This window comes from Haemaphysalis longicornis, unplaced genomic scaffold (genome assembly GCF_048455015.1).
Source record: "Haemaphysalis longicornis isolate Haplotype H1 unplaced genomic scaffold, Haemaphysalis longicornis Haplotype H1 scaffold_8, whole genome shotgun sequence".
Classification (NCBI taxonomy): domain Eukaryota; kingdom Metazoa; phylum Arthropoda; class Arachnida; order Ixodida; family Ixodidae; genus Haemaphysalis; species Haemaphysalis longicornis.
This window is the reverse complement of record NW_027526445.1, coordinates 105,766,248-105,790,504: the sequence shown is the minus strand read 5'-3', so window position 1 is coordinate 105,790,504 and position 24,257 is coordinate 105,766,248.

Genomic DNA, 24,257 nt, shown 5'->3' with positions numbered 1-24,257 from the left:
GACAGGGCCACTGGCAAGACAAGAGATGCTCCTCTCAGCGTCGCATCTAAAAACTCCTCCTTCGTCCCGCGCACCCAGACCAGGCGCCTGGAGCCTCCGACGATCCGGTCACGTGAGGAGGGACCGCCGCGCCACTGCCACGACACGCCGCCCCGCGACGAGAGGGACGCCGCCGCCGAAGAGACAGAGGGAGCCTTCCCCCCTCGCCTCAGCTGCTGTCGGCGAGGAATGGGGAACGCGTAAGGACTCTGGGTTTCCCACATTCCTCCCACTTCAGACCGAAGCCCCTCGGACTCGAGGGTTCCGGCAAGCGGTGGTATCACCGCCTACCGCCGGGAGAAGTCGTCCAGTAACTTGAGGAAGGCCGTCTGATCTCGTGCGGCGAGGTTCGGCTCCAGCCCCGCCGGCGGGGGCGCGAATACGGCCACCAGGGGCTCCGCCGGGCCCAAGAGGTCGACAGCGCCCACGGCCGCAGCCACGCCCCGGCCAGCTGGACCATCGGCGTCCATGGGGCTCGACTCCGCGGCTCAGGCCGATGGCGACGCCAACACGGCGGCGAAGGCACCTCCCGGCGGTCCCCGGTTGCCGGCCGACACCGCCGCGGCTGCCGCTCCGAACCAGGTAGGGCCACCGGCCTCCGCAACCGCCGAAGCCAAGATGGCGGCCGCAAATGCCGGATTGGCACGCATCCGTGCCCACACGGTGCTGACGTCTAGGGACTCGCCCACAGAAGCCGCGGCCGGCGCTAACCGTGGTCCCGCCGCCGCCGCCATGGCCGCCTCGGCGGCCTTTGCGGCGGCCTTGTGCCGCGCCGATGCCTCACGGTATGTGGCGGCAACTACCAGGAGGCCGCAAATACCGCCGTAGCGGGCCCCCCGGTCTGGAGTGGCTACGCCATCTGGGTACGCGGAGCCGTGCTCCGCCAGCATTCCGTCGAGAACACTGGGGCACCCCGTCCAGCGGCAGGCCTACCTCGCTTTTAAATTGGCCGCTCCATGCCGCCACGGAGAAGTAGCCGCGCAGCGGCTCGTTTCCCTCCTGGAAGGCCCAGGTCGCCACCGTGCGGGGCGGTCGCGGCGGCCGTATCTCCACCGCCGGCGTTGACAGGGCGCCGTGCCGGTCCCTCAGCGCATGTCGGGGTTCGTGGTTGGGCGCCGCGGCCGCCGGTCTCTTCCTGTCGTTCCGACGCGGGCCGCCCGTGCCTCGTCGCTCCCAGTCGTGGGGTGCACGCCAATGACGGCGCAGGCCGCTGGAGGGTGAGGACGGAGCGGGAGAGGACATGGTTCTTAGCTGCCGGCAGGATGTGAAAATGCCCGCCGGAGCGGGTTGCCAAGGGACGGTGGCTTTCCGAACCGCCACCAGGGAATTCTCGGGATGACATCTCTAGAATTCCTCTATATAACTCCCGCAGGGAGGTAAGAATTGCGCGACCCTTTTCCACGTGCCGCCGTGATGACGTCACTCCAGTTATCCATGCCGCACAGAGAGCACTGGCGGATCCAGGGGGGCGGCCCTAGGGGCTCGCCCCCCCCCCCGAGATGCCGTGGGTATCTCCCCCCCCCCTCCCCGCTTTCACTTTTCCGCTCCCGAGGTGGCCTTGCGAAAAACCGCGTATCTTTGTTCATTCTCCAGACACTGGAAGGATACCATAGCAACCACTGCAAAGATGAGTCTGGACGTGATTACCGGGCTTCGTAGTTGCTGCATGTTCCTGACCGTTGCCTGCCGGCCGCGGCCAAGCTCCGTTTACCCCTGTCACACGGGCACTTTCAATCCGGATTGAAGTTAACCGCGATCGAGTTTTCGAGCGGCCACCCTTTTGAAATGTGAGAGACGGTTGAGCTATTCCAGCGGGCACAGAGAACCGGATTGGCCCACCGCCGAGCTCCTCCCTCCCTCTCTCCCACTCAGCGTGCCCACTGCTCCGCCGCCTGGAAAGTGAGTGTTAGTGTCTGTTCAACGCGGGGGAAGTTACAACGGTCGCGAGTGTGAGTCTGTGTGCGTGCACTGTGGAAACTACAGCGGCGAGTGTCTCTGCGTACTCTCAAACGGACGTCACGGACGACGATTGCTGGACTCGCGCTTTATAAGCAGAACGCTTTGGCGCGCAAATTATTCGGCCGGTAGTCTCGGTCGGGTCATGTTCTCTGAGACCACTCAAACTGAGACCACTCCAAAACATTGAGATGTGGAGTGGTCTAATCCAAAAAGGTAAAAACCATCCTGCCCCCCCCCCGGGGCCCCACGCACACAAACACACAGAAGCACATGCATGCGCACACATACCTTTTTGTTTTATAGTGTGGGAGCCCCCCCTTGGAAGCCTCTCTGCATCCGCCCCTGGCAGAGAGCCCCCACTAGGGCTGCGCCACAGCCCCCGACGCGTGTGGCCCCGCGCTATACAATACCCGCGCCCCGCCCAGGAACAGCAGCACCAGCGTAAGCGACATCGCAGGAATCCAGCTTAGCCACCGTAGAGTGAACTATTCTAGTTCACTCTAGCCACCGTAAGGGGCCACCGACCGAAGCGCCCCGACGCGCGTCGGCCGCCGTCGGAAGCAAGGCGGCGAGGCAACTACACTCGCGACGGGCGGCTTTCCCGCAGTAATCCGGATAAGAAGACGGCGGGCGGTCGCGCAACTCTTAGCAAATCTAGACATCTCGCTCAGGTTGCGCCATCTCCCGTCGTCTGAGGAAGCGTCGCTGGGCCGCCCACGGCCGGACTAGAGGAGCGGCGAGCGCGCACTTTCATACGGCCTGCGCACCCAACAAGGAAACAATACAGCAGATTCTTGACAAAGTGAGGGCGCTTCGAACCAACCCTCTACCCTCCCAACCTTCTTTTTTCTTAGTTGACGCATCGCCTCTGGCCGAGCGAGCCTACAACGCTTGCCGCACGTGTTTTCGATCTGCCGCGGAATATCACCGGCACCAATGAATGTTTTCGCTGCTATATCTCACCAAAAAGAAGACTCGTTGTGCACTTCAGTTGCATGATTAAGAGTTTTAGCTGCATGTTTTTTACAGCGCGCTCGCTGCCAGCGGTCCGCTCAGCCCGACCGGAGCGCGAGCGCAGAAACACGTTTAGCTAAGCGATAACCGTATCTCCCTCTGCGGGAAATCATTCGCGTCACTGGTCTTGCCCTGTGCATATTACCAGCGAAAAAACAGACAGGCACGAAGAAAGAAGCAGACGGGACACTTCTTTCTTCGTCCCTGTCTGTTTTTTCGCTGGTAATATGCATCTAAGTCAACACCAACTAGCCCAACTTTCAGCCTTAACTTGCCCTGTGCGCGTGCAAACCAAGGCATCATCCGAAAGGAAAAATAAGAACTGATATTTCAGTCACGGAAAATGCCGCGTTTATTGCCTGCCTCACCATTTTCATATAATAGAGTCGCTGATGAGATATGAAGGCCTCGCATATTTTTCTTCATGTGCCCCGAGTTAAATGTTTCTTTCAATTTTTTGATTAGGCGCTTCCGAGTGATAATGTTAGGCTGTTTCACCCTATTAGACCAAAAATTCAGAAGGGGGGGGGGAGGGGAGGAGTCGCCTATTTTAATGACGCACATGTAAATTTACACGGACAGGTATCACTTGTAGCCACGGCAGAGCTGGGGCAGTGGCAAATGCGCGCGCGCCGCCGCTCTACCCCACCCGTGCTGTAGGTCAACCGGTGAGGGTTAGCGTCACTAAATAAAGTGTAGCTTATTTAGTGGCTCTAGCGAGGGTTGGTCCGCAGCGCCACGAACTAGCGGCGGTGAAAGGTAGCAACTATACCCGAAACGCAGGCCGTATGAAAGTGCGCGCCCGCAGCTCCCCCAGCCCGGCCATGGGCCGCCTTGTCCTCGGCGCACCTCCCCTCGGGCGTGCCTACCTGAGTCCGCAGGAGCTGCTTCTTTGCCCGGTCAGCGGACTCGCTGATAGGCCTCCTGTGCTGGAGTTTTGGCGACATGCAGCGCTCGTAGTGGCCGACGCCTCTGGGTAGTACAAAAGCAGACGACCCCAGCCGCCCTCCATGCGTTTTCAATTACAAGGCTGAGGAAAACTTGGTTGTACTTACTTTATTCGCTTTATGGTGCGTTTAAATGACTGCATACTGTATGAAATAGCCCTTAAAGTAGTTGCCGGGGCTAAACAAAATATTATCCGCTCAAACAAGCCGACTTATCGGCTTTCTTTTGAGCGAGCTGTCGCGTTCGCCGCGGCGTGGGACAGTATCGCCAGGTCGGGTGGTCTAACTTCCTGACGACGATTACCGTTCTTTCTTGCGTGCGTTCGACAAAGGAAAGTTCACGAGTAGCATAAACACGGAACGCTACGTAACTGTAAAAGGTTGCTTCAGCGGGACCATGCAAGCTAACCCAAGAATTGCGCAGCCGACTCAGCTGACACTGCTGGCCTTGCACTGCCTTGAAAACGAGTGGAAATTTTGTTTTGTGTTTTCGCAAACTAAACGATCCTTGCGTAACTTTTTACGGCGCGCGATTTACGAACGGCAGGGTGCATACTAGCCAGTAGGTGAGGCATTGCGTGAAATAAACAAATTAATCGGTATTAAAGGACGCATAACAATCACCAAATCGCACGACCACTGCCTGAAGAAATGTGTACTTCTATATTTGCATTACATAACATAACACAGCCGCATACACGGCGCGGCCCCAAATATTTACATACGATCATCACTGACTCTGCTGGTTATCTTCGTCGCTAACAATCTGAACGCCGAGACGCCAGTTTTGTCCTCAAATGGAGTTCGACAGCGAGACAAGAACAGAAAATTGGTCGCTTCCAGTTGAATTGTGCCCCATCTTCACACTTCGCCAGATTATTGTCAAATATTATTGGCGATTCGCTGAATTTTTTCGCTTTTCATTCAAAGCCTCCCTCCCCATCCCACCCGATTTGCCGTCCAGCCCTCCGCCGTGTCAGCTGCATGCAACTGGGCCCGGCCCTACACTTCAAAACGTTGCTGGCCCTCATTCTAGCCTATTAAGTACGAACTTGGAATATATGATGCAAGAGCGTAATTAAGTAAAGTGAGCGCAAACAAGGGAAGCGAGTGGCCTCTTTGTTCACCCGACGTTTTGCGGCCATTAATTTCGGAACCGCAAAACAGATTTCACGCTTCTGACGCTCGCTGAATTTTGTCACTGAGACACGCTACAAAACGGCAAGCAAACGCTGCACCATGTATTCGTAATGGCGAAGCAAACGAGCACTGTTTAATGAAAGTGCACGCATAGTGCGCAGGCGGCGCAGGTACGCAAAAGAGGGGCGCACCGGAGCAGACGAGCCTGCGCGATCATCGCCGATTGCGTCACTCTTCTTTTCTGATCGGCTGTTGCTGAAAAGTTCTTCACCTAGAATATTAGTTCAAACTAGAAGTTTCACTTCAAATTTCACTTAATACGATCATCGATCGGTGGACCTGCGAGTGGCAGAGCGCCGTCACCGTCCCGGCACTTTCGTCGGTTCTGTAGACATATTTAGCGCTGCCAAGCTTTTTCCCCTAATGCCAAGTTGATCGCCGGAAGAGACCGGACTCGTCGGGGATGGGCTGGTGACCATGTCGCAAAACAGTCTGGAGCATCGAGTTCATTTTGCTTCTGTCAACACGGGATCCTACGGGACCCGTGCAGCTTTGTACTACCCGGAAGTACTGCCCATAAGCCGCTTGCGCAGCGCCCCCTTGGCAGCGCAGGAGGCCTATGCGGGTGTTGTAGCGGTGTGTCGGGAGACTTCCCTCCGCGCCTCCCTCGAGCTCCCGTTCTCGCGTGCCCGAGGTTGGAGCGTCGTCCGTATCTTCCCCCAGAAAGTACTGCTTCAGCTCGCCCACGTGAATGGGGCCGCTGATTACGATATTAAAAACACAGATGAAGTGGCGACGATTTACCACCTACTTTTTCGCCCAGACTTTATGTTGCCATAGCTACTATTGATAAGCCCACCGCCAAGAGAGATGACAGTGGGATATATTTTCTGCCCTTTCCTTTTTTGTTGAAATCATCGTTGTCGCTATGAAATCGCCCATCACGCTATCCTTGATGCCTTAAATTTACGCCTGCGTACTGACGCGTTCAAAAACCAGCGCTTAGTAATAATGGCGCACATTTTTTTATATTTGTAACAAAACCGAGAAATCTTGCAACAGGCACTTAAATACTACCAATGAGTTAGATTATTTCGTCACCCTGAATAATTTGTTAGCTGTAGCCTCATCGAATGTATTAGGGCCCAGTTTTGTAAAAAGTAAACTTTAGTTAACGCTCAGCCACTGCATTACTGCTCTGACCACTGCAATTCCTTTTGCGATAGGTCTACCGGATGTGTGCATTACAATCAGTATGTCGTCGTACCACCGAACCCCCGGCAATCGTTTCGTGGGCTACATTGCGGAATCTTATTACATATTATGCTGTTACAAAATGAAAGGGAACGTTGACACGCGGAGCATGAGATGGGACGTTTTTGGGTAGACGCTCGTTAATTCATCCACAGCAGTACTTCCCCCCGGAACGAGTAGTAGTAGAAGTAATGTAGCGCGTTTGGCAGTCAGTACAAGTGCACCTTCGAGGAATAGCAGATCTGAAAGAGATAAAACTGCAAAATAAGCAGAAAAGATGATCTCTGGGCGAATGGGACAGTGTGAGGTACGGGCCTGCCTTTCTGTACGTGTCATCTGCTTTATGAATGTTTCTGCTTCCAAGACAAGGTCGAGGGCTACAGTTACTTGCCAAGGGATTAAGTGCGCGCGGAAGCAGTTTTCCCTGACATATCTGTTGTTATTTGTATCTGTAAAAAACGGAGCTTGTCCACTCTACTGTCCTCAAAAACTGACCACGGAACTCACTTCCTTCGCATTGATGACACGTTTGGTTTTGAAATGCTGGGCAAAGAAAAGTATAGAACAATATTGGTGCTTTTTTTACTTATTCAGATTTATTTACTTTTCGCGTAATATTTTAAAACAAGGTGATTCACCTTTTCTCTTTAGTTATTTTCTGTGTAAACACATTTAAAAAAAACTGGCGCATTTGATGCCCAATGCAATATTCCTGCTGCGAGGCGCAGCGTATGTTGCAAGCCGACAGACCTATTTTAACCAGCTGGAGATATTAAATGTAGATAAAAATCTCGATACACGGACGTTCCCGATTTCCATCTACTTCAGTAAAATGGTCGTGGGGGAGGGAGATCGAGGCCACTTGTGGTCAGCAGAAAACGGCTTAGCCATTGAGCAGCTCCTGCAGTTACACTTGTCAAGTATTAACAATTTGCAGGTGTCGGACCTTTTAAACAAATTATGAAATGCAAAAAGTTTGCACACATCGGGTGTTGGCTTCTGCTGTTGTGCAGTGGAGCACTCCTGCAGCGTGATTGCTCCAATAAAGTCGCAGCTAAGGAAGGGAAAAGTCGTTTGATATGCCCTGCAAGCTGCTGAGAATAACATTTCGTTTGGTCAGCTTGTAGTACGCTCGTGCTTCCAGCAGCAACAGACCATTGCTACATTGGTGCCCATTCATTTCTCCTGTTGTTAGAGAGCGTGAAAGTGTTCAACTGTCTGGAGGGGTAAGTGCGCGAGCGGGTACGAAGTTGATGGTACGGGAAAGAGAAAAAAGGGCTGAATTGCATTCGCTGTGCAATGTCAACAACGAAGGGTCGAACCGTTCCGGCATGAACGGGCAACCGTTCTTTATTTTTTTCCATTCAGTTCCGGTTCGGGTTCCGCGTGCTCAAAAAATAACGGTTCGGGTTCGGGTTCAGTTCCAGCAAAAATACCGGTTCAGGTCAGGTTTTCGGTTCGGTACGGTTCCGGTTCGACACCCTGCTTTCAAGCTAGAAAGTTTCGTTGTGTGGTTTAACAAATTGTAATGAGCTCCAGCCTAAAGCTGGGTTGTGCAAAGCTAAACCCGCCCTGCTCTGAATGGGAGCCGCCAGCAAACGACTGCACAGAGCAGCACATATGCCTACAGCTTGGAATTTTGAAATTGTTTGTTGTACACATCAACCGAGTGGCCAATTTCACCAGTTCAAAGCAGCATGGAAAGAAAGCCTTCCACCCACATCTGTATTCTGCCCAGATGCAGCCATCTACAGCAGAGTCCCGGTACTTCGGATTCTCCAGGTGATCGAATTTTGCCGGCGCCTGAAGTGAAAAAAAAAAAAAGAAAACGGGGGAAAAATATGAGTCAGGACGTTTCTCTAGCCATGACAACGTTATTTAAAAGCAATTATTGGTTACCTTGACGTTCAAACGAAAACACAGTAAAAATCTGTCATGCAAACCATTCCACTTTGAAGGAAGTTAAACCTATATGTTGTATTAAGCATGTTATATTGCCATGTGGCATTTAATGTTCAAGACCTTTCCCCGGAAGGGCAGGCGGGCATAGGCTGTGTAGAGATCATTTAGGGATGGCAAGCTGAAATTAAAAAAAAAAAGAATTGAGCTAGGATAAGAACGGTATCAAATATACAACAGAGTTCTTAGCGTTTTGCTACTTCTCTTTTTAGGCAACCGAGCTCGCCTAAAATGGTGGTCATTCTATGTTTTCAATAAATTGGACAAATCTGTTCTGTGACACCACACGAAGCTAGTAAAATAAGACGTAATATTAAAATAACAATATTATGATGATGCATTCCGTATTTCAGCGTGGCATTCTTCAGAGATTACGATCTAAAAAACAGTTCCCAACAGAAAAGTTCCGAAATGCAGGGGAAGAAAGGTAGTAGAACGCTTACGTAAAAATCAATGAAGTGATATGTGCACTAAAAATGCGTTTGAAGATACGGCGTGGTAATTAATTTCGAAAAAAAAAACACATTGTTTACTAGCCGTCCCTAAAGTTACAGGCACTTTTATACGCAGTAGGGCAGAAAAAGTCCATTACTGCTTATATCATTCATTTTTTTTCCTATCCACCGCACGTCGCCAATAATATCCTACTCTCTGCTGTCCCCGCAAGAAGGAATCGTTTATATGAGGAGAAAGAGGAAAATATTTGTGGAAGCTGACGTGTTTATTGAACAGTAAAACAACGAAGACGAGCGCGTTTGCGGTTGACTGATGTCGAAACATCAAATAGCGCGGCCAGAGCGAAGCACGAATGCAGGCTCCATTTCACCGAAACAACTCTGCTGCCTAAATGCCGAATAAATAACGGAGGCAGTCGTGACCGCCACGGGAAACGCAGCTCTCAAGATGGTTTATAAAAAAGACGCATTGCCATGGAGATTTCCATATTAAATTGGAAGACGCTAAAGGTGTGTGCTGTAGGTATTTTGCCCATAGTACCTATGCGCGCAAACGTAATGCTGGCAAAGAGGTACACATCAGGGCGTGAAAACCGTGCTAATATTGCTAAAAGAGTACTAGCAGGGTATAAAAAGCAACTTAAAAGATCATGAGGCTGCGGAATGGTGAAGCGATGGGCCAAAACGCGTAACCACAACGGCTTTCCTGCGTGACGCTTCCTCTACCGTACAGTTATGGTCCCTAGAAATTTCTATGGACCATAGTGGAATCTCCGCGTTAACCCACCAGTGTTGCCACCGCTGAATGTTCTGTGTGGCCCACCTTTTTGTAAAGGGTCTATAACAAACTTCAGTAATCACAACGCAAAAAAGCAGCATCACCTGGAGCGACTTCAACGCATTGCACGTGGGCCATAATCGCCACGGAAGTGGCAGTGCCTGTGGTTGAAAAAATGAGCCTTAAAATTATGCGACCCTACAATTATAAAGCCCTTCGTGCTTCTGCATCCCTTCAAGACGAGTGAGAAGCAATAAATCGTGACCGCAGCTTCCCAACAGCATTCGATGAAACGAGCGCCGTCACTTCCATGAAACGCCCTTCGATGAAACGGTTTCGATAAAACGGTCGTGCCTTCGATGACGCAGCGTTCAATGAAACGATGTTCGATGAATTGTCTCGTACCCCTACATGAAACTCATAACAACACCCTCTTCATAATACATGATCCGTCCCCCGCCACTCGGCTAGCCCCGAGGTGAAAATAAGCGCGAAAAAAAAAAAGCAGCCGAAAAGGGTTTTATTTGTTTTATAGGTTCTTTCTATAGCGGACTTCTGAGCGCATCGCCTTGCGCGGAGTACTTCCGGTAGTATATATTACGCACGGGTGGAGGTAAGCCTAAGAACCACGTGCGGATATCATAAGGAGCGTTTACACTCTCTCCGGTGCAATAAAAACATACGTCGATTAATTGCGGGGCGGCGCCTTACACGCAAATAGCCGGTAAATCATGCTTACCTTTGGCTAAATGGCAAGCCAGAGAAATACGCCGCTACAACGCGCCAACCACGCAGAGCCTGCGACTGCCCGTTGAAGAGGTCGAAATCTAGTAATACCACTAGACAGGCCAAGGAAAGGCAGCCAGGGCCGACAAAACATGAAGCTGGGGTGCGCCGCGCCTCCTCACGGGCACTTAAGGGGAGGGCGTGAGTGGCATTAAGAGGTACCCAGCAGCTCGCACTCGCAAGGATATGCAGTGTTTTCCTTCTAGGGCCAATATTTTTCAGCAAAAAGACAATTTTCAAAGCCTCTACAGCGATACTTTCATAACGACTTTTGGAATGTGCAAGTTCCTTCATACGTATATATAGTCGTTGAATAAGAGGTTTTTGCTTTGCCGATGGCGCTGAAACGCCGTCTCTTACACATTGGTATCTACGTCGGACTTTATTTGTGGGCCTGACTTAGATACCGCAGTAGGTGAAAGTCCCCTGCTCAGTTTCTGTCATTATATGTGCCAAGATTGAATAGAAAAATTTTGCAGTGCTTTTATTTATTGAAAATGTATTGCATCGGGCCCTTAAGATATGCCTTACGTGTATCTTAAGATTCAGCCACTGAATGAGCGCCTGTAGTGCACTCGAAATGTATTTTTACAAAGTTCTTAGTACATTAAAAACGTATTTTTAACCAATATTGTATTTGTGGTATATTTCTACCATGTCGTTCGGCAGGCTTGAGACAGTTCAATTTTATTACTCATAGCCTACGACGTCGACGAAAATTTAGCGATGTTGTAGGTGTTCTCAAACTGTCGGTTTATGTTTCAAACGTATTGTCTTCTGTGTACCTGCCGCGGTGGCTGAGTGGCTAAGGCGTTGCGCTGCTGAGCACGAGGTCGCGGGTTCGATTCCCGGCCGCGGCGGTCGCATTTCTGATGGAGGCGAAAAGCAAAAACGCCCGTGTGTACGAGATTTCGGCGTGCGTTCAAGATGCCCAGGTGGTCAAAATTAATCCGGAGCCTTCCACTACGGCGCGCCTCATCGCCTGCGTTGCGTCGGTGCGTTAAACCCCACAATCAATCAATGTCTTCTGTGTGATTGTGTAATACTTACAGTGCAATTTCACCGTAATCATTTTAGGGGAAACAGTCGCATTTTTAACAAATTTTATTTACTTAAACCTTGTAAATATTAGTACCACTGCGTTTTTAAGTTTGTAAAGAAGCATTTAAATAAACTGTATTTTCCGCACATAGAATTTTTAATATTTACTAAAAAATAAGGAAGTACTTTTAATGAACTTAAAATATACGTAAAAATACAAACCACATTTGAAGTGCACTACAAGTATACTAGTTCACATTTCAAACGTGTTACTTTCCGCTATGCGCAGTTTTGCGTTCTAGGGGGCAGAGCGTGTGTGAAAAGTGCAGTCTCTAGGGACAAAGTGCGTGGTAGTATACAGCTGCTGCGCCCGTCGGAGTTGGGATAGGGAACTTTATCGGCCGCGGAGGCTGTTATAAATTTAATTTATAGCTCGCACCAAAGAGGAGGAGGTGAAAAACGTGTACGTGCAGCAGGGAGTGCGTGCTGGGTCTTATAGTTTGTCAGTTTGGAAAGCGCACGACACTTGCTGAAATGGATGCCTGGTTTTGCGCCTCTTTTTTTGGCGCCACTAAAAGCAGGGGCACGCTTCTCTGACATAGACAATAATAAAAATGGTTTCTTCTGTTTTTCCTGTATCACTTTTCTACCAACCATGGCTCACGTTGCTTTTCAAGGCGGGTTTGCCTCTTCTGCACAAAACGAAATTAAAACTCCTCTAGTTTCGTGTAGCTGGAAACCGTTCCGTTTTAACACCGCGCAGAAAGATCGAACAACGTGGCACCGAACGTTTGGGGGAATGTGCTAACAACTCTCAACTAAATCTCTTCAACTCGAAATAAACACCAAAGACACCACCTATCTAGGCCATAAAACAAACAGCAACTGTAACAACAATATGACCTAAATATTTCACCCTGATAAAAACAGTTTCGGTAAGGCACAGTACTAAACTTTATTTATTTATAAGAAATAGTTTCAAATAAAACGTACTTTTGGATATGTCGTATTACACCATTATTTCTTATTGGCATTACCTGGATGCTCGGCGACGACATCGATTTCTCAAAAAAAGATTACTGGCACGCCAAAACAAATGTCTTGCAACAATTACACGTTTTTTTGCCTTCTGAGTTACATTCGGCTTCCAATTATCATTGTGCCCAATCTGCCCGGATTGTATAAGCACTTTGCACTACTCAAAAAAATTCAAGAATGGCTTTGTCTATCCGACCCTTGCCAAACATCTACTCAACAACACAAATATAACATAGGGAGCTGCTACGCGATAGTGGTATAATCGTACTACTTTTTTATATGGGGTGCAATATGTATGGGGCAAGCTGGCAGGTGTTTCATTGATCTAAAGCCTACTAAACGTATTTACTATGGCACGAATAATTGACAGCGGACGGGGACAAAACGATCGCAGTAATGGGTTGATTTTTGAGCCACTCTACCAGCATAGTAAGCGATAAAACCAAAAGATCGTCAAAATGAAGAGAAAGCGGGGAGAGATCTGCCTTCTAGACTGAGAGAGAGAGATAGAGATAGATAGAGAGAGAGAGAGAGAGAGAGAGAGAGAGAGAGAGAGAGAGAGAGAGAGAGAGAGAGAGAGAGTAATTGTTTTGTCGAGACGAGTTTCATATTATGGGTGTCGGCTGTGAAAGGAATTTCCGGTTTGTGATTGCTTGGCTACGATCGGTTTCTACTCGATTGGGTCACCACACTGAGCTTGGTATATGAGTGGGGGCTTTACAGGAAGATCTCCACTGTTCTAATATGGTATTAGGGAATGATGTAGGGCGCAAATATGCAGTGCAATCGCCTGATCATAATATGTTGTATAGCGAGTCAGGATAGGGGAAGTAATTGCATCGGGAAGAGTGTTGGGTAGCGAATATGGGGTAGAGGCTGGTGGGATGGGCTATGCGATCGTCGCTAGTGGCCACCAAGTTGTACCGTAGAGAGTTTCCTTCGCAACGATAGCGATGTTGAAATGGAGACGTCAAGCTAAAGCGTAGCTCGACTGCTTCCTTTGCCTCTACGTTTATTGCGCCTCCCACCACTAGCACTCTTAAGTGATGTACAATCGGTTCTGCATACAATGCTAGCGGCAAACGACAAAGAACAGGGAATGACGCCGGCCGCATCCCTTACACCGGTGCGAACAAATGGAGCCACAGCCAGCCAATGCTGCTGCTAAAAGCGAGCATTCGCGCTACCGAAGATGGTTTCGTCGATAATAGTGTTAGCGCGGTGAATGAAGGACGTGCGAAAAATACCGCATCGGGTATTTTTGCAGCCCGTGCAAGGAGCGCGATTCAGGCAGATCGTCAATTTCTCACAGAAGTGGGACGAGTTGAGTGAGCATTCTTAGATATTCATTAATTGATATTCCATGAAATATTGGCGACATCTTCTATCTGATTCATTTGATTAAACTAAAAAAACTCGTGCCGTCGCTCACTGCATAACAATACACCCTCAGCAGGTTATTTGCAGTAAACATATGTGGATTATTTTGGCATATTTTTGTTATACTTTCCCGCCAATTGAAAATGAAACATCTAAATGAAATGGCAATAAATGGAGGACGATAGCTGCAAGACACTTAAAGGTAATGTTCCCACTATGACGTTATGACAACATCATTGGCGAACCAATGCGGCCACGTGAGCGTTCGTTCAACTTGTAATCTTTAAAAGGCGTAAATGAAGAGCGTACTTTGTGATGGCAGAGCTTCAGTAATAACAAAAATTAGAGTACATTTGTAAGCGCACCGGCCCTCTAAGTTCTTTCTATTTCAGGGTAAAAATTGAATCCTACATTAGATGAACGCATAAAATGGATTGGGCTCTGCACTGAATTCCCTACGACATTCGCTGCATTGTTAACGTTACAGGTTATGGTATCCTGGCTCCAGGCCAGCACTACCCCTTCTCCAAGCCGTGTATGGGCATTAAAACTAGCTCGTAATCTTCGATTATGGAGCGCCAAAAGTTAACCTGAATTCAAGTTTTGGCTATATCGTTACGTTGACAAAAACGACGCAGTTGTCTCTAAGGAAAACAAGTTTATTGGAGCAAACGTGCGCTCTTCTAACAACTCAAAGAATACAAAGGCGGCGAAACAGCAGTCAACAAAAGTGACGTGCGTAGGCCAGCGTTGCCCACTTCAATGCCGCGGCGTCTGCTCTGCGGTCATTTATCTTTCGTGCGAGGGCTTCTCGAACAGTCGAATTGCATCAACAACACTGTAGATCATACAAGAGTATTCGAGGCTGGTGTCGTTAGTTCGCGGCACTCTCTATCAAGCAAGATAACACGTGGGGCATAAAGAATAGAACATGCACTCCACTTCGACAACGCATAACCCAGATAACATAGCCCGGCGCAGCCAGTCGGCAAATACAACCTAGACAAACAAACACAAAACATGGTTGGATGCCCTCTAACGGGGCATCGGCCCGAAGCTAAACTTCAAGACAGTCCGGACAAACAACCACAGAAATTTCGTCATCGTGCGTGGTAAGGTTTCAGGCGCACCACGTGGACGACTTCGGGTTGCGTGCGTCCTCGTGATGTGCCGGAATCACCATGCCGGATCACTTCGTTAGGTAAGTTGGCCAATACGTCGTAGAACGTGGTAGGGTCCGAAATACCGTCGCAGAAGCTTCTCACTGAGTCCGCATCGTCGGATAAGAGTCCAAACGAACCCAGGATCCCCTGGGTGGTACTCGGCGCCTCGGAGTCAGAGATTGTTGCGTCCGTATCCTCCACCTTCTGGTCCGTTATACAAACTCGAGTGAGCTGGCTTGCCTCCTCCGCACGCTGAAGGTATCCTCGGACGTCGGCGTTGAGGTGCCCGTCTTCTACGTTCTTGGTGTCAAACATCGTAGTCGGCCGTCTTCCATACACAAGCTCGAACGGTGCCATCTGCGTAGTTTCCTTGAAAGTCGTGTTTTACGCAAACGTGATATAAGAAAAAACTTCGTCCGAAGTCTTATGGTTAACGTCAACGTACATTGACTGCATATGCGCGATTGTCTTGTGCAGACGTTCTATTAGTACGTTCGTTTGGAAGTGGTACGCCTTCGTTCTTCTGTGATCCGTGTTGCCGTAGCGTAAAATTCCTTGCATCAGCTCCGCAGTAAAGGCCGTTCCGCGGTCCAGAACTAGGACTTCAGGGGCTCCGTGTCGCCGCACAAAATGGTTTATCAAGAACGTCACTACTTCCTGTGCAGTCCCCATCAGAGAGCGGCGGTCTCTGCGGATGCGATATGTAGTCTGTCGCTACGACAATTCACGTGTTCTCGGATTGTGACCTAGGGAACAGCCCTAGAAGGTCCATTCTAAACCGCTGGAATGGCCTATATGGGACGGCGATGGGCTGGAGGAGTCGGGCGAGTCTCGTCAGTGGTTGTTACAAAATGATATCTGGATGAAATTCGTTAGACGACCACGAAGGAGAAACATACGCAAGGGGCCACCACACGGGCCGCGGGGCTCGTGATAATATCATCTTCAATTGAATAAGGCTAACTACCAGAAGGTCGCAAATAAAGCGGTGCTCTTCTAACCGCGTCTACTTTCTGGTCTTCGACAATTTGGTGCCGTGACCAGGATGGAAGGTTTACACAGTTGAAGACCTCTACCGATGGAGCAAGACCACTGAAGAGGACGCACTGGCCAAGAACGACTCATCGCCCCAGCTGCGGCTACAGCGGCATCTACAAGTACTATGATGGACCGTCTCAAACAAGAACGTGGTGCTCTGCGTGCCTGAACAACTCGGATCATCGACGACAGGAAGGCCACAATGCAGACTACCCCGCTACCGGAGGGTGAGCTGGCGGACAGCTATATATTCTCAAGTTGAAAAAGAGTTATTTAAGCGATATGGACAAAGAAATAGAGGCCCACGTCCAGGATGACGAATTAGACGACGAGTTGGCAGCAGTAGAACACTGCCGTGACTCTATGGCACGCATGATTTTCCGTGCTAAAAACATCTTGCAGCCGCGTGCCCTTTAACGGATCGTAATGAAATGCAGGCTGACGCATCACTAAAGAACGAGTTCAGGTCCCATTGCCCAAGCTTGAGATCCAGCCTTTTTATGGAGAATTCTTACAGTTGTCTGCATTTTGGGACTAGTTTGAGTCCACAACACATAAAAACGCATCTCTACCCAACGTTGATAAATATAAATACCTGCGAAGCTATCCGAAGGGGAGCTGGAAGGCATCATTGGCGGCTTGCCGACAACCAACGATTACTACCCCATAGCCATCCAACTGCTGCAGCAGCGTTTTGTGACAAAACCTGGTTAGTCAATGCGCATATCAGCAACTTGCTGAAGCTCTCTAAAGTAACCTCCTGTGAAGACTTGACTGGCCTTCAGGTGCTTTAAGAGCGAATACCGACCAATGTGAGATCACTGAAGAATCTCGGTGTGGACGTCGAGGCCTTCGGAATAATGTTGCGCACTGCTATTGCAGACCTTACCAACTTTAAAGGAAATACCTGCACTAGAAACAGGGGGTGAACGGCCCGATGAACCCCAAATGAATGATGAAACATTGATGAACCACTCTCGATGTTTCTGGACCTGTTACAGCTAGAAGTATGGAGCCGGGAGAATACTTGAATTATGATGGAGAAGCAATCGACACGCCAATGCAGGCGCAGTCACTCAAGAGGCAAATCAACGACTTTATTCAATGTTCTGCATCTCCATTTACCGATAGGTTGTCCCACAAGTGCTGTCTTTTCTGTCAATCGCACGACCACATCACAGATGACTGCTCGGCTCAACTTACTTTAAACGAAAAGAAAGCCAAGTTGAAACAACAGGGGTGTTCCTTTCACTGTGCTAGGCGTTTTCAACGTGTGAAGGAGTGCAAGAGTGTGCGGAGACTTTCATGTGAAAGTTGTAATGGATGCCATATCACTTCCATGCGTGATCCAACGTGGATACGCCAATCCCTGGAAAGGAATACTGTGTGCAGCGCGTTGGCGGAATCAAAGACTTGCGGCAGAACGGTACTGCTTCGGACAGCACATGTCTCGGCTAAGGGCACAGCAAACAAACATCTGGTGAGACTGATATTTCACGGAGGCAGCCAGCGTACCTTTATAGCAGAGAGGCTGTCGAGCAAGCTCCGATCGAATGTATTTGCGTAGGAGACGACGATAATTACCGGTTTTAGAAATTCCTCCTTTCGCCACAAGAAATACAAAAAAGTGCAGCTGACCCTCTACAGCCAGTACGAAGATCGCGAATTTAAAATCGAGTACCGGAAATAAGCAAAGACTAGCCACGTTTACCGGGAAAGACGATTCTCCGCGATCTCGATGCCAACGAGATGCCCTTCGCCGACTTCTCCTGCTTCGAAACTCATCCCGAACCAGGCGTCAGTCTACTTATCGGAGCGGACTTTTACTGGAAACTTGTGACCGGGGATATTCGGCCCCTTAACCGAAATCTCCCCGCCGTGAAAAGAGACTTCGGATGGAAGGTGCATAAAGGCGCGACATTCATCTCGCCGATCGTTGAAAAAAAACTGACCAGCTAGCACGTGGCAACAGGAGGGCCTGCATTTGAGCATAAGAAAGCCTTTTTGGAACTTCCACCTAGGAGTAAGGGCGAAGCAAGAACTTTCCGAAGCAGGTCCAGATAAAGTAAAAGCCTCCCATCATGACGAAGATATTGTCATCGCCGGCGGGGAATTTGCCTCTTCTGGAGAAAAAGCAAACCTCTGCTGGGTTGCCATCGAAATCGACTTGAGCAGATCTTACATCCGTCTGGCCCGCTTCACCACCTGGCGGTGGAGAATCACTGACTCCAGCAAGAACTGGAAAGCTCAACGCAAGGGTTATCTCGAGACGAAAGTCAATCGACCCCATGGACGCAAGAAATTCAAGGCTATTTTTTGAAGTCCAGCCACTTGAATTTCACAGCTGAGCAAGCTCGCCGGTGGGGAGGCTCTTGGAAAAGATTGATTCGAGCAATCAAGTGTGAAGGTATAGATGAATACGTGTGATCTTGTGCAATGCGTACGGTTGCCTGAACGACTTGGAAATGGCCAATAGAGCTACTTTATCTTCTTGAGGCTACAGATGCAAATGCACTCCGCATTGCCATCTTAAGAACTTATCCAACCAGATCATTCTATTTGCCCGGCCCGGAGCCTGTTACAAAATGCTATATGGTTGAACGACGTAAGAACACGACGAAGGAGAAACAGAGGCAAGGAGCCACCACACGGGCTGTAGGGCTCGTGATGTCATAATCTTCAATCGAATTACGCTAACTACGAGAAGGTCGCAAATAGAGCGGAGCTTTTCTAACCGGGTTCTTCCTGGTCTTCAACTGTGGTGTTTTTTGTCGCTCGCAGTCACGGTAGCTCCGGACGTTGTGGGTGACGTCAGATGTAAGGCGGGGCAGTAGTAGTTCGCCTTGATTTTTCTAATTATGCGAGCAGTGCCGAAATGTCCGGAAGACGGGTCGTCGTGGCACGCTTCCAAAAGTTCGCCACGAAGGTCTGTCGGTATCACAAGAAGATATTTCGTTCTCGTTCTGGGGTTGAAATTCTTCTTCACGAAGGCGGAGTGTTTCAGGCTGAATGCTGGTAAGTTGCGTTTGAAGGCCCTGGGCACGGCGACGTTGCGTCCTCGAGGTAGACGACCATGAAGCGTAAGGGGGGGGGGGGCACGCTGCTGGGCGGCTAGGTCACTCTCCGTTGCGACTCCGAAGAAAGCGCGAAGAAATCGGAGTCTTGTGCTGGTGGCTCGACGGGGGCGCGGGACAGGCAGTCGGCGTCGAAGTGCTGCCTGCCGTATTTATAGACGATTGTAACGTCAAACTCTTGCAGGCGCAAGCTCCTCCGCCCAAGGCAGCTAGGGGGTCCTTCAAATTGGCGAGCCAACACAGCGCATGGTGGTCTGCCACAACCTAGAATGGTGTACCTTACACGTATGGGCGAAATTTTAAAACTTAAACTTGTTTAACTGCAGGTTGAATACTAGCTCTACTGCGAAATAAAAATGGAGGAAAACGTGTTATCTGGACGATGTGCTCTTCATAAATACGTATTTAAAAACTGTGCATCCGCTACTCTGCAGTGTAGATACTTTCTGTTCGAGAAATCGATTGCGGGTGACTCTGTTCTGAGGAATAAAAATGTGGACGCATCGCTCGAGTCCTTAAAGCTGGAGACAAAACATGAATCAAAATTACAAACCTCTCTTTCAAACTTGCGTAATATGTAAACTCTTGGAATACATTATCTATGGAGCACGCCGCGGTGGTTCAGTGGATAAGACGCCTTGCTTGTGGGGACGATAAGGCGGTTGGATTCCCGGCCGCAGCGTCCGCTTTTCTGATGAAGGCGAAAGGCGAAAACGTCCAGACGTTTCAGATTTCGGTGCACGTTATGTACAGGTTGTGAAAATTCATCCACGGCACTTCAATACGGCGCAAAGCAGCACCTCTGCAGCGACGGCGCATTAAGCAATATATTCAATCAATCAAACATTATCTGTACCACTTTCACCACTTACCTTCAAAAAAATACATTTTCACAACAAAACACCGTTGAAAAATGATTTCTCCTACGTTCAACTTCAAGAATTCGGTCATGAAGTAGGTGCATCATATGACAACGAGAACAAACGGGAATCTGTATTTTGAGAATTCCAACTAGCTTTTGGTTCTGTATCACACCATGAGCTGCTACTTAAACTGTCAGCCCTGGATATTCCTTCATTTGCTGAAAAGGCTTGTAGCGCTTATCGTTGGCAGAGAACAGCGAGTTGTTTACGAGAAAGTGACTTCACCATAAGCCGAGGTCTTATCATTTGTCCAAGAATTCTCTTCTGTACAGGTTTTTATATATTTATTAAACACATCGCACACTAACTGTCCATTCGCATCATATTGTATGCCAAGAATTGCTGGATATATCCTGACGTCACATCTGCTCGCTATTCAGATTAACTGCAATGTGAGCTGGATAATAGGTGATCAAGGTGTACTAGGTTGAAGATGAGTTTTAACTTTTGAACATATAACATGGCACACTTAGCGAAAAGGTGTAAGAAGCTAGAACGATTTCATGACCACGCCGCTCGATTGAAACCCGGAAGATGATTTCGCTACGGGCTCTTCAGGCATTTGCAAATATCTTGATTGGCGTCTCCTGCTGTAGAGGCGCAAATTTCGAGAAAAAAAAATTGTAACAATTTTACTGGTGCGACCAATTTGTGTAGAGACATCTCCTTCCTGAGTACAAACTATGTATGATCAAGTGTAGACCTGCTTGAACGTTGGAGAAATTCGTTACTTAAGAAATTACTGCGTTGCTTGAATCGATTACTCACGAAATTCTTTTTTCGAAATTAGAATCATTTGGTGTCTTTGATCCAACATTACAACTGTTACGTTTATACATCGCATATAAACGCCAGGCTGTATAATGCTATGGCTTACTTTCCGAGTACAAGGCAATCAATATAGTTGTCCCACAGGGTTCCATATTGGGACCAATTTAGTTCCCATTATTTGTAAACGACCTCCAGACTTGTTAAAAATTCTTAAAATGCCGGTTTTACGCAGATGACAGCACCGTTTATTTTGCTGTTTCTCACCTCTCGAACGTAACTACAAAATTAAACTGCGATTTGAGTTGGTTATCCGGTTGGTGACGAAATAATAGGTTAAAATAAACCGTAGTAAAAGCAGTTTCATAATTTTTTGCTGAAATTTTAAGCAAGGCGCTCCAATTCACAATCTCCGCCTTGGAAAACCTTTTATCTACCCTACAGATAACACCACATTCCTAGGAGTGGTGCTCGATAAACATTTAAAATTTGACTTGCGGATCAAGTCACTTATTGGTAAAATTCCGTTTGATATTCGTGTACTGATCAGAACGCGCCCATATGTTCATCTGTTCGTTTTCCGTCGGTTTACAATTGGTTGGTACATAGTCATTTAACTTGTTGTTTAGGTACTTAAGGAGGCCCTTATAGTTAGGTGACCAGTTGTGGTCATATACTTCCTTTTGTTTTAACTCTGTAGCTTCCAGTTTAGTACGCGCCGGCATCTTTCCAACATTTTCTTTGGAATTCTATATTTTCATTCTGTTTTATTTTTTTCTGTCACTTTGATCCGCTTTGTTTTGTGCCTCCTCCGTCGTTCTAACTTTATCCTTTTGTATTTGAGTTTCAAACAAGGCCTGAGCCTTGTAAGAGTGAGAGTGGCACAAAAGTAAGAGTGGCGCAAAAGCTCTCAGCTGCGGAAATGCTTTTTGCTAAGAGCGTGAAATAAGCACACAAATGTGCCAAGTCACGTTCAAGTGTAGTGTGGTGTAAACGATTTCGGCTGCAACGCTTTTGTCGTCTGCAATGGTGTTAGTAGTACCGGCGAGTGTATTTGTAGTAAATTTCCGCCCTTAGCCGAATTGTTAAGTCGTAGCAATAGGACATGTGGTGGAAGTGGGACAATCGGTAACTGCTGCTTGAAGACACAACTGCAAACCCTTACCTGCAGGTATTTATTCGTTGAAAAAGAAGAACGACCTGACCTGATCATCTCTTCACAGCACCGTTGAATTTCATAGTTTCATTGGTGCCGTGGTTTTTATGGCGTTAGTAATGGAGTGGGTACACGAGCAAAAGTTCTCGCTGTTGGTCCGCGGACACAGCGCATCAGAATGGCATACAGCAAAAAATCTCGTGTGGACAATTAAGAGTGATGTCGGGGTAAGTTTGGCTGCGGTTCGCTGCGTACGGACCTTTGGCAGCTCGGCCGATGTGACGATGTCTACGTGGCGGTGGCTTGTGCATGGCTTGCGTTTCTGGGCTTGTTTGGCACGGCTACCGGATTTTTTTTTTTTGCGAAGGGGGTGCGACAAACACTTTGTTGCGGGTTCCTAAAGCGAGAACCGCCCGTGCAGACCAGCGACTTCAAAAACCAAAAAAGCGCCTATAACACAAAAAAGGGAGTTTTAGGGGCTAAAAAGCCATATAGGCCCATATGGTCAAAATAGGTGCTAAAAGGCCCATGTAGTCAATATAGGCATTATAAGCACAATACAATATTGCTTAAAATTCTCAATTTTTCTTAGTTCATGCTTATATGTTAAATAGGCTTGACACGGACTCCAGGAAAAATGTGCATTTTGCCTAAACTTACGGTCTCTAGTGATAAGAGGGAAAAGAAAAATTTTGCAGTGATTTTATATAGAGAATGTCGTATCAGGAACTTAATATATGCCTTACGTGTATATTAAGAATCGGCCACTGAATCAACGCCCAGTGCTCTGGAAATGTACTTTTACAAAGTTTGTAATGCATTTAAAACATAGTTCGATTAATGTATTTATGTCGTATATCTACCACGTCGTCCACAAACATAAGACGGTTCACATGTATATTTAATATAGTGGGACATTCGTAGTTAAGTGCGCAATGATGGACTTCTTCCCAATTTGGTGTTATTGACGTATTATGTACGTGCAGAGGCATGTTAATTAAAGTGCAACTGCAGCGTTAACATTTTAGGTAGGAAAATATATTTTTAATATACGCTAAATGCCATAAGCTCGCATATATGACGTACATTGCGTTTTTAATCTTGATAGAGTGCACTTAGGACTACTGTATTTTCCTCGCAATTGTAAAAATGTATTTTAAAATATTTCACACAAAAAAAGAAATTACTTTTAATGCACTTGAAATATATATAAAATTACAAACCATCTTTGAAATGAACTTCAACTATACTAGTACGTAATTCAAACGCATTACTTCTCGCTAAGGTAAATTTAGGTTATAGGGGCAGATAGTGTGTGGAGAGGTGCAATCTGTGGGGACAAAGTGTGTGGTACTACAGCTGCTGCGCACGTCGGAGTTGGGGGAGGGAACTTTGTCGGCCGCGGAGGCTGTTGTAAATTGTATTTGAACCTCGCAACAAAGAGGACCAGGTAGAACATATGTACGTGCAGCATGGACAGCGTCGTGGGTGTTGTCCTTTCTCAGTTTGGAAAGCGCACGACACTTCCGAAATGGATGCGGGGTTTTGCGCCTCTTTTTTTGGTGCTACTAAAAGCAAGGGCACGCTTCTCTCAGATAGACAACAAACAGAACGATTTCTTCTTTTTTTCCCTGTATCAATTTTCTCCCAACCATGGTTCACCGAGCTTTCTAAGGCAGGTTTGGCCCTTCTGCACGAAGCAAAATTAAAACTCCGCTAGTTTCGTCTAGTTGGAAATCGTTCCGTTTTCACACAGTGCAGAAAGATGGAACAACGTGGCACCGAACGACTCTCGACAAAATATTTAAAACTAGAAATAAATGCCCAAGGCACCACTTAGCGAGGGCAAAAAGAAAGAGCAACAGAAACAACAATATGACCTGTATAGTTCACCCTGGTGAAAACAGTATCACTAAGGCACAGTTTTGGAAACTTGATTCCGTTATGAGGAATAGTTTCAGATAAAACGTACTTTTTGATATGTGGTATTACTCCATTATTTCCCGTTCGCTTTACCTGGATGGTCGGCGGCGACATCAATATCTGAAAACAAACCTGACAGGCAGCGACCAATGTCTTGCAAAAATTGCAATTTTTTTAGCTTCTCAGTGACATTCGGCTTCCATTTACCATTGTGTCCAAACTGTTCCGGAATCTATAAATCCTGCTATACTCCACAAAAAATTCTAGGAAAGTTTGTGGATCTACTCACTAACACAAATCTAGCATACGCAGCTGCTTTGCAGTAGTGGTGTATCGTGCTGCTTTTTCGTATGGCGTGCAGTTTGCATGGGACAACCTGGTAGGTGCTTTATATAAAACTTGCTAATCGTAAATACGTTTGC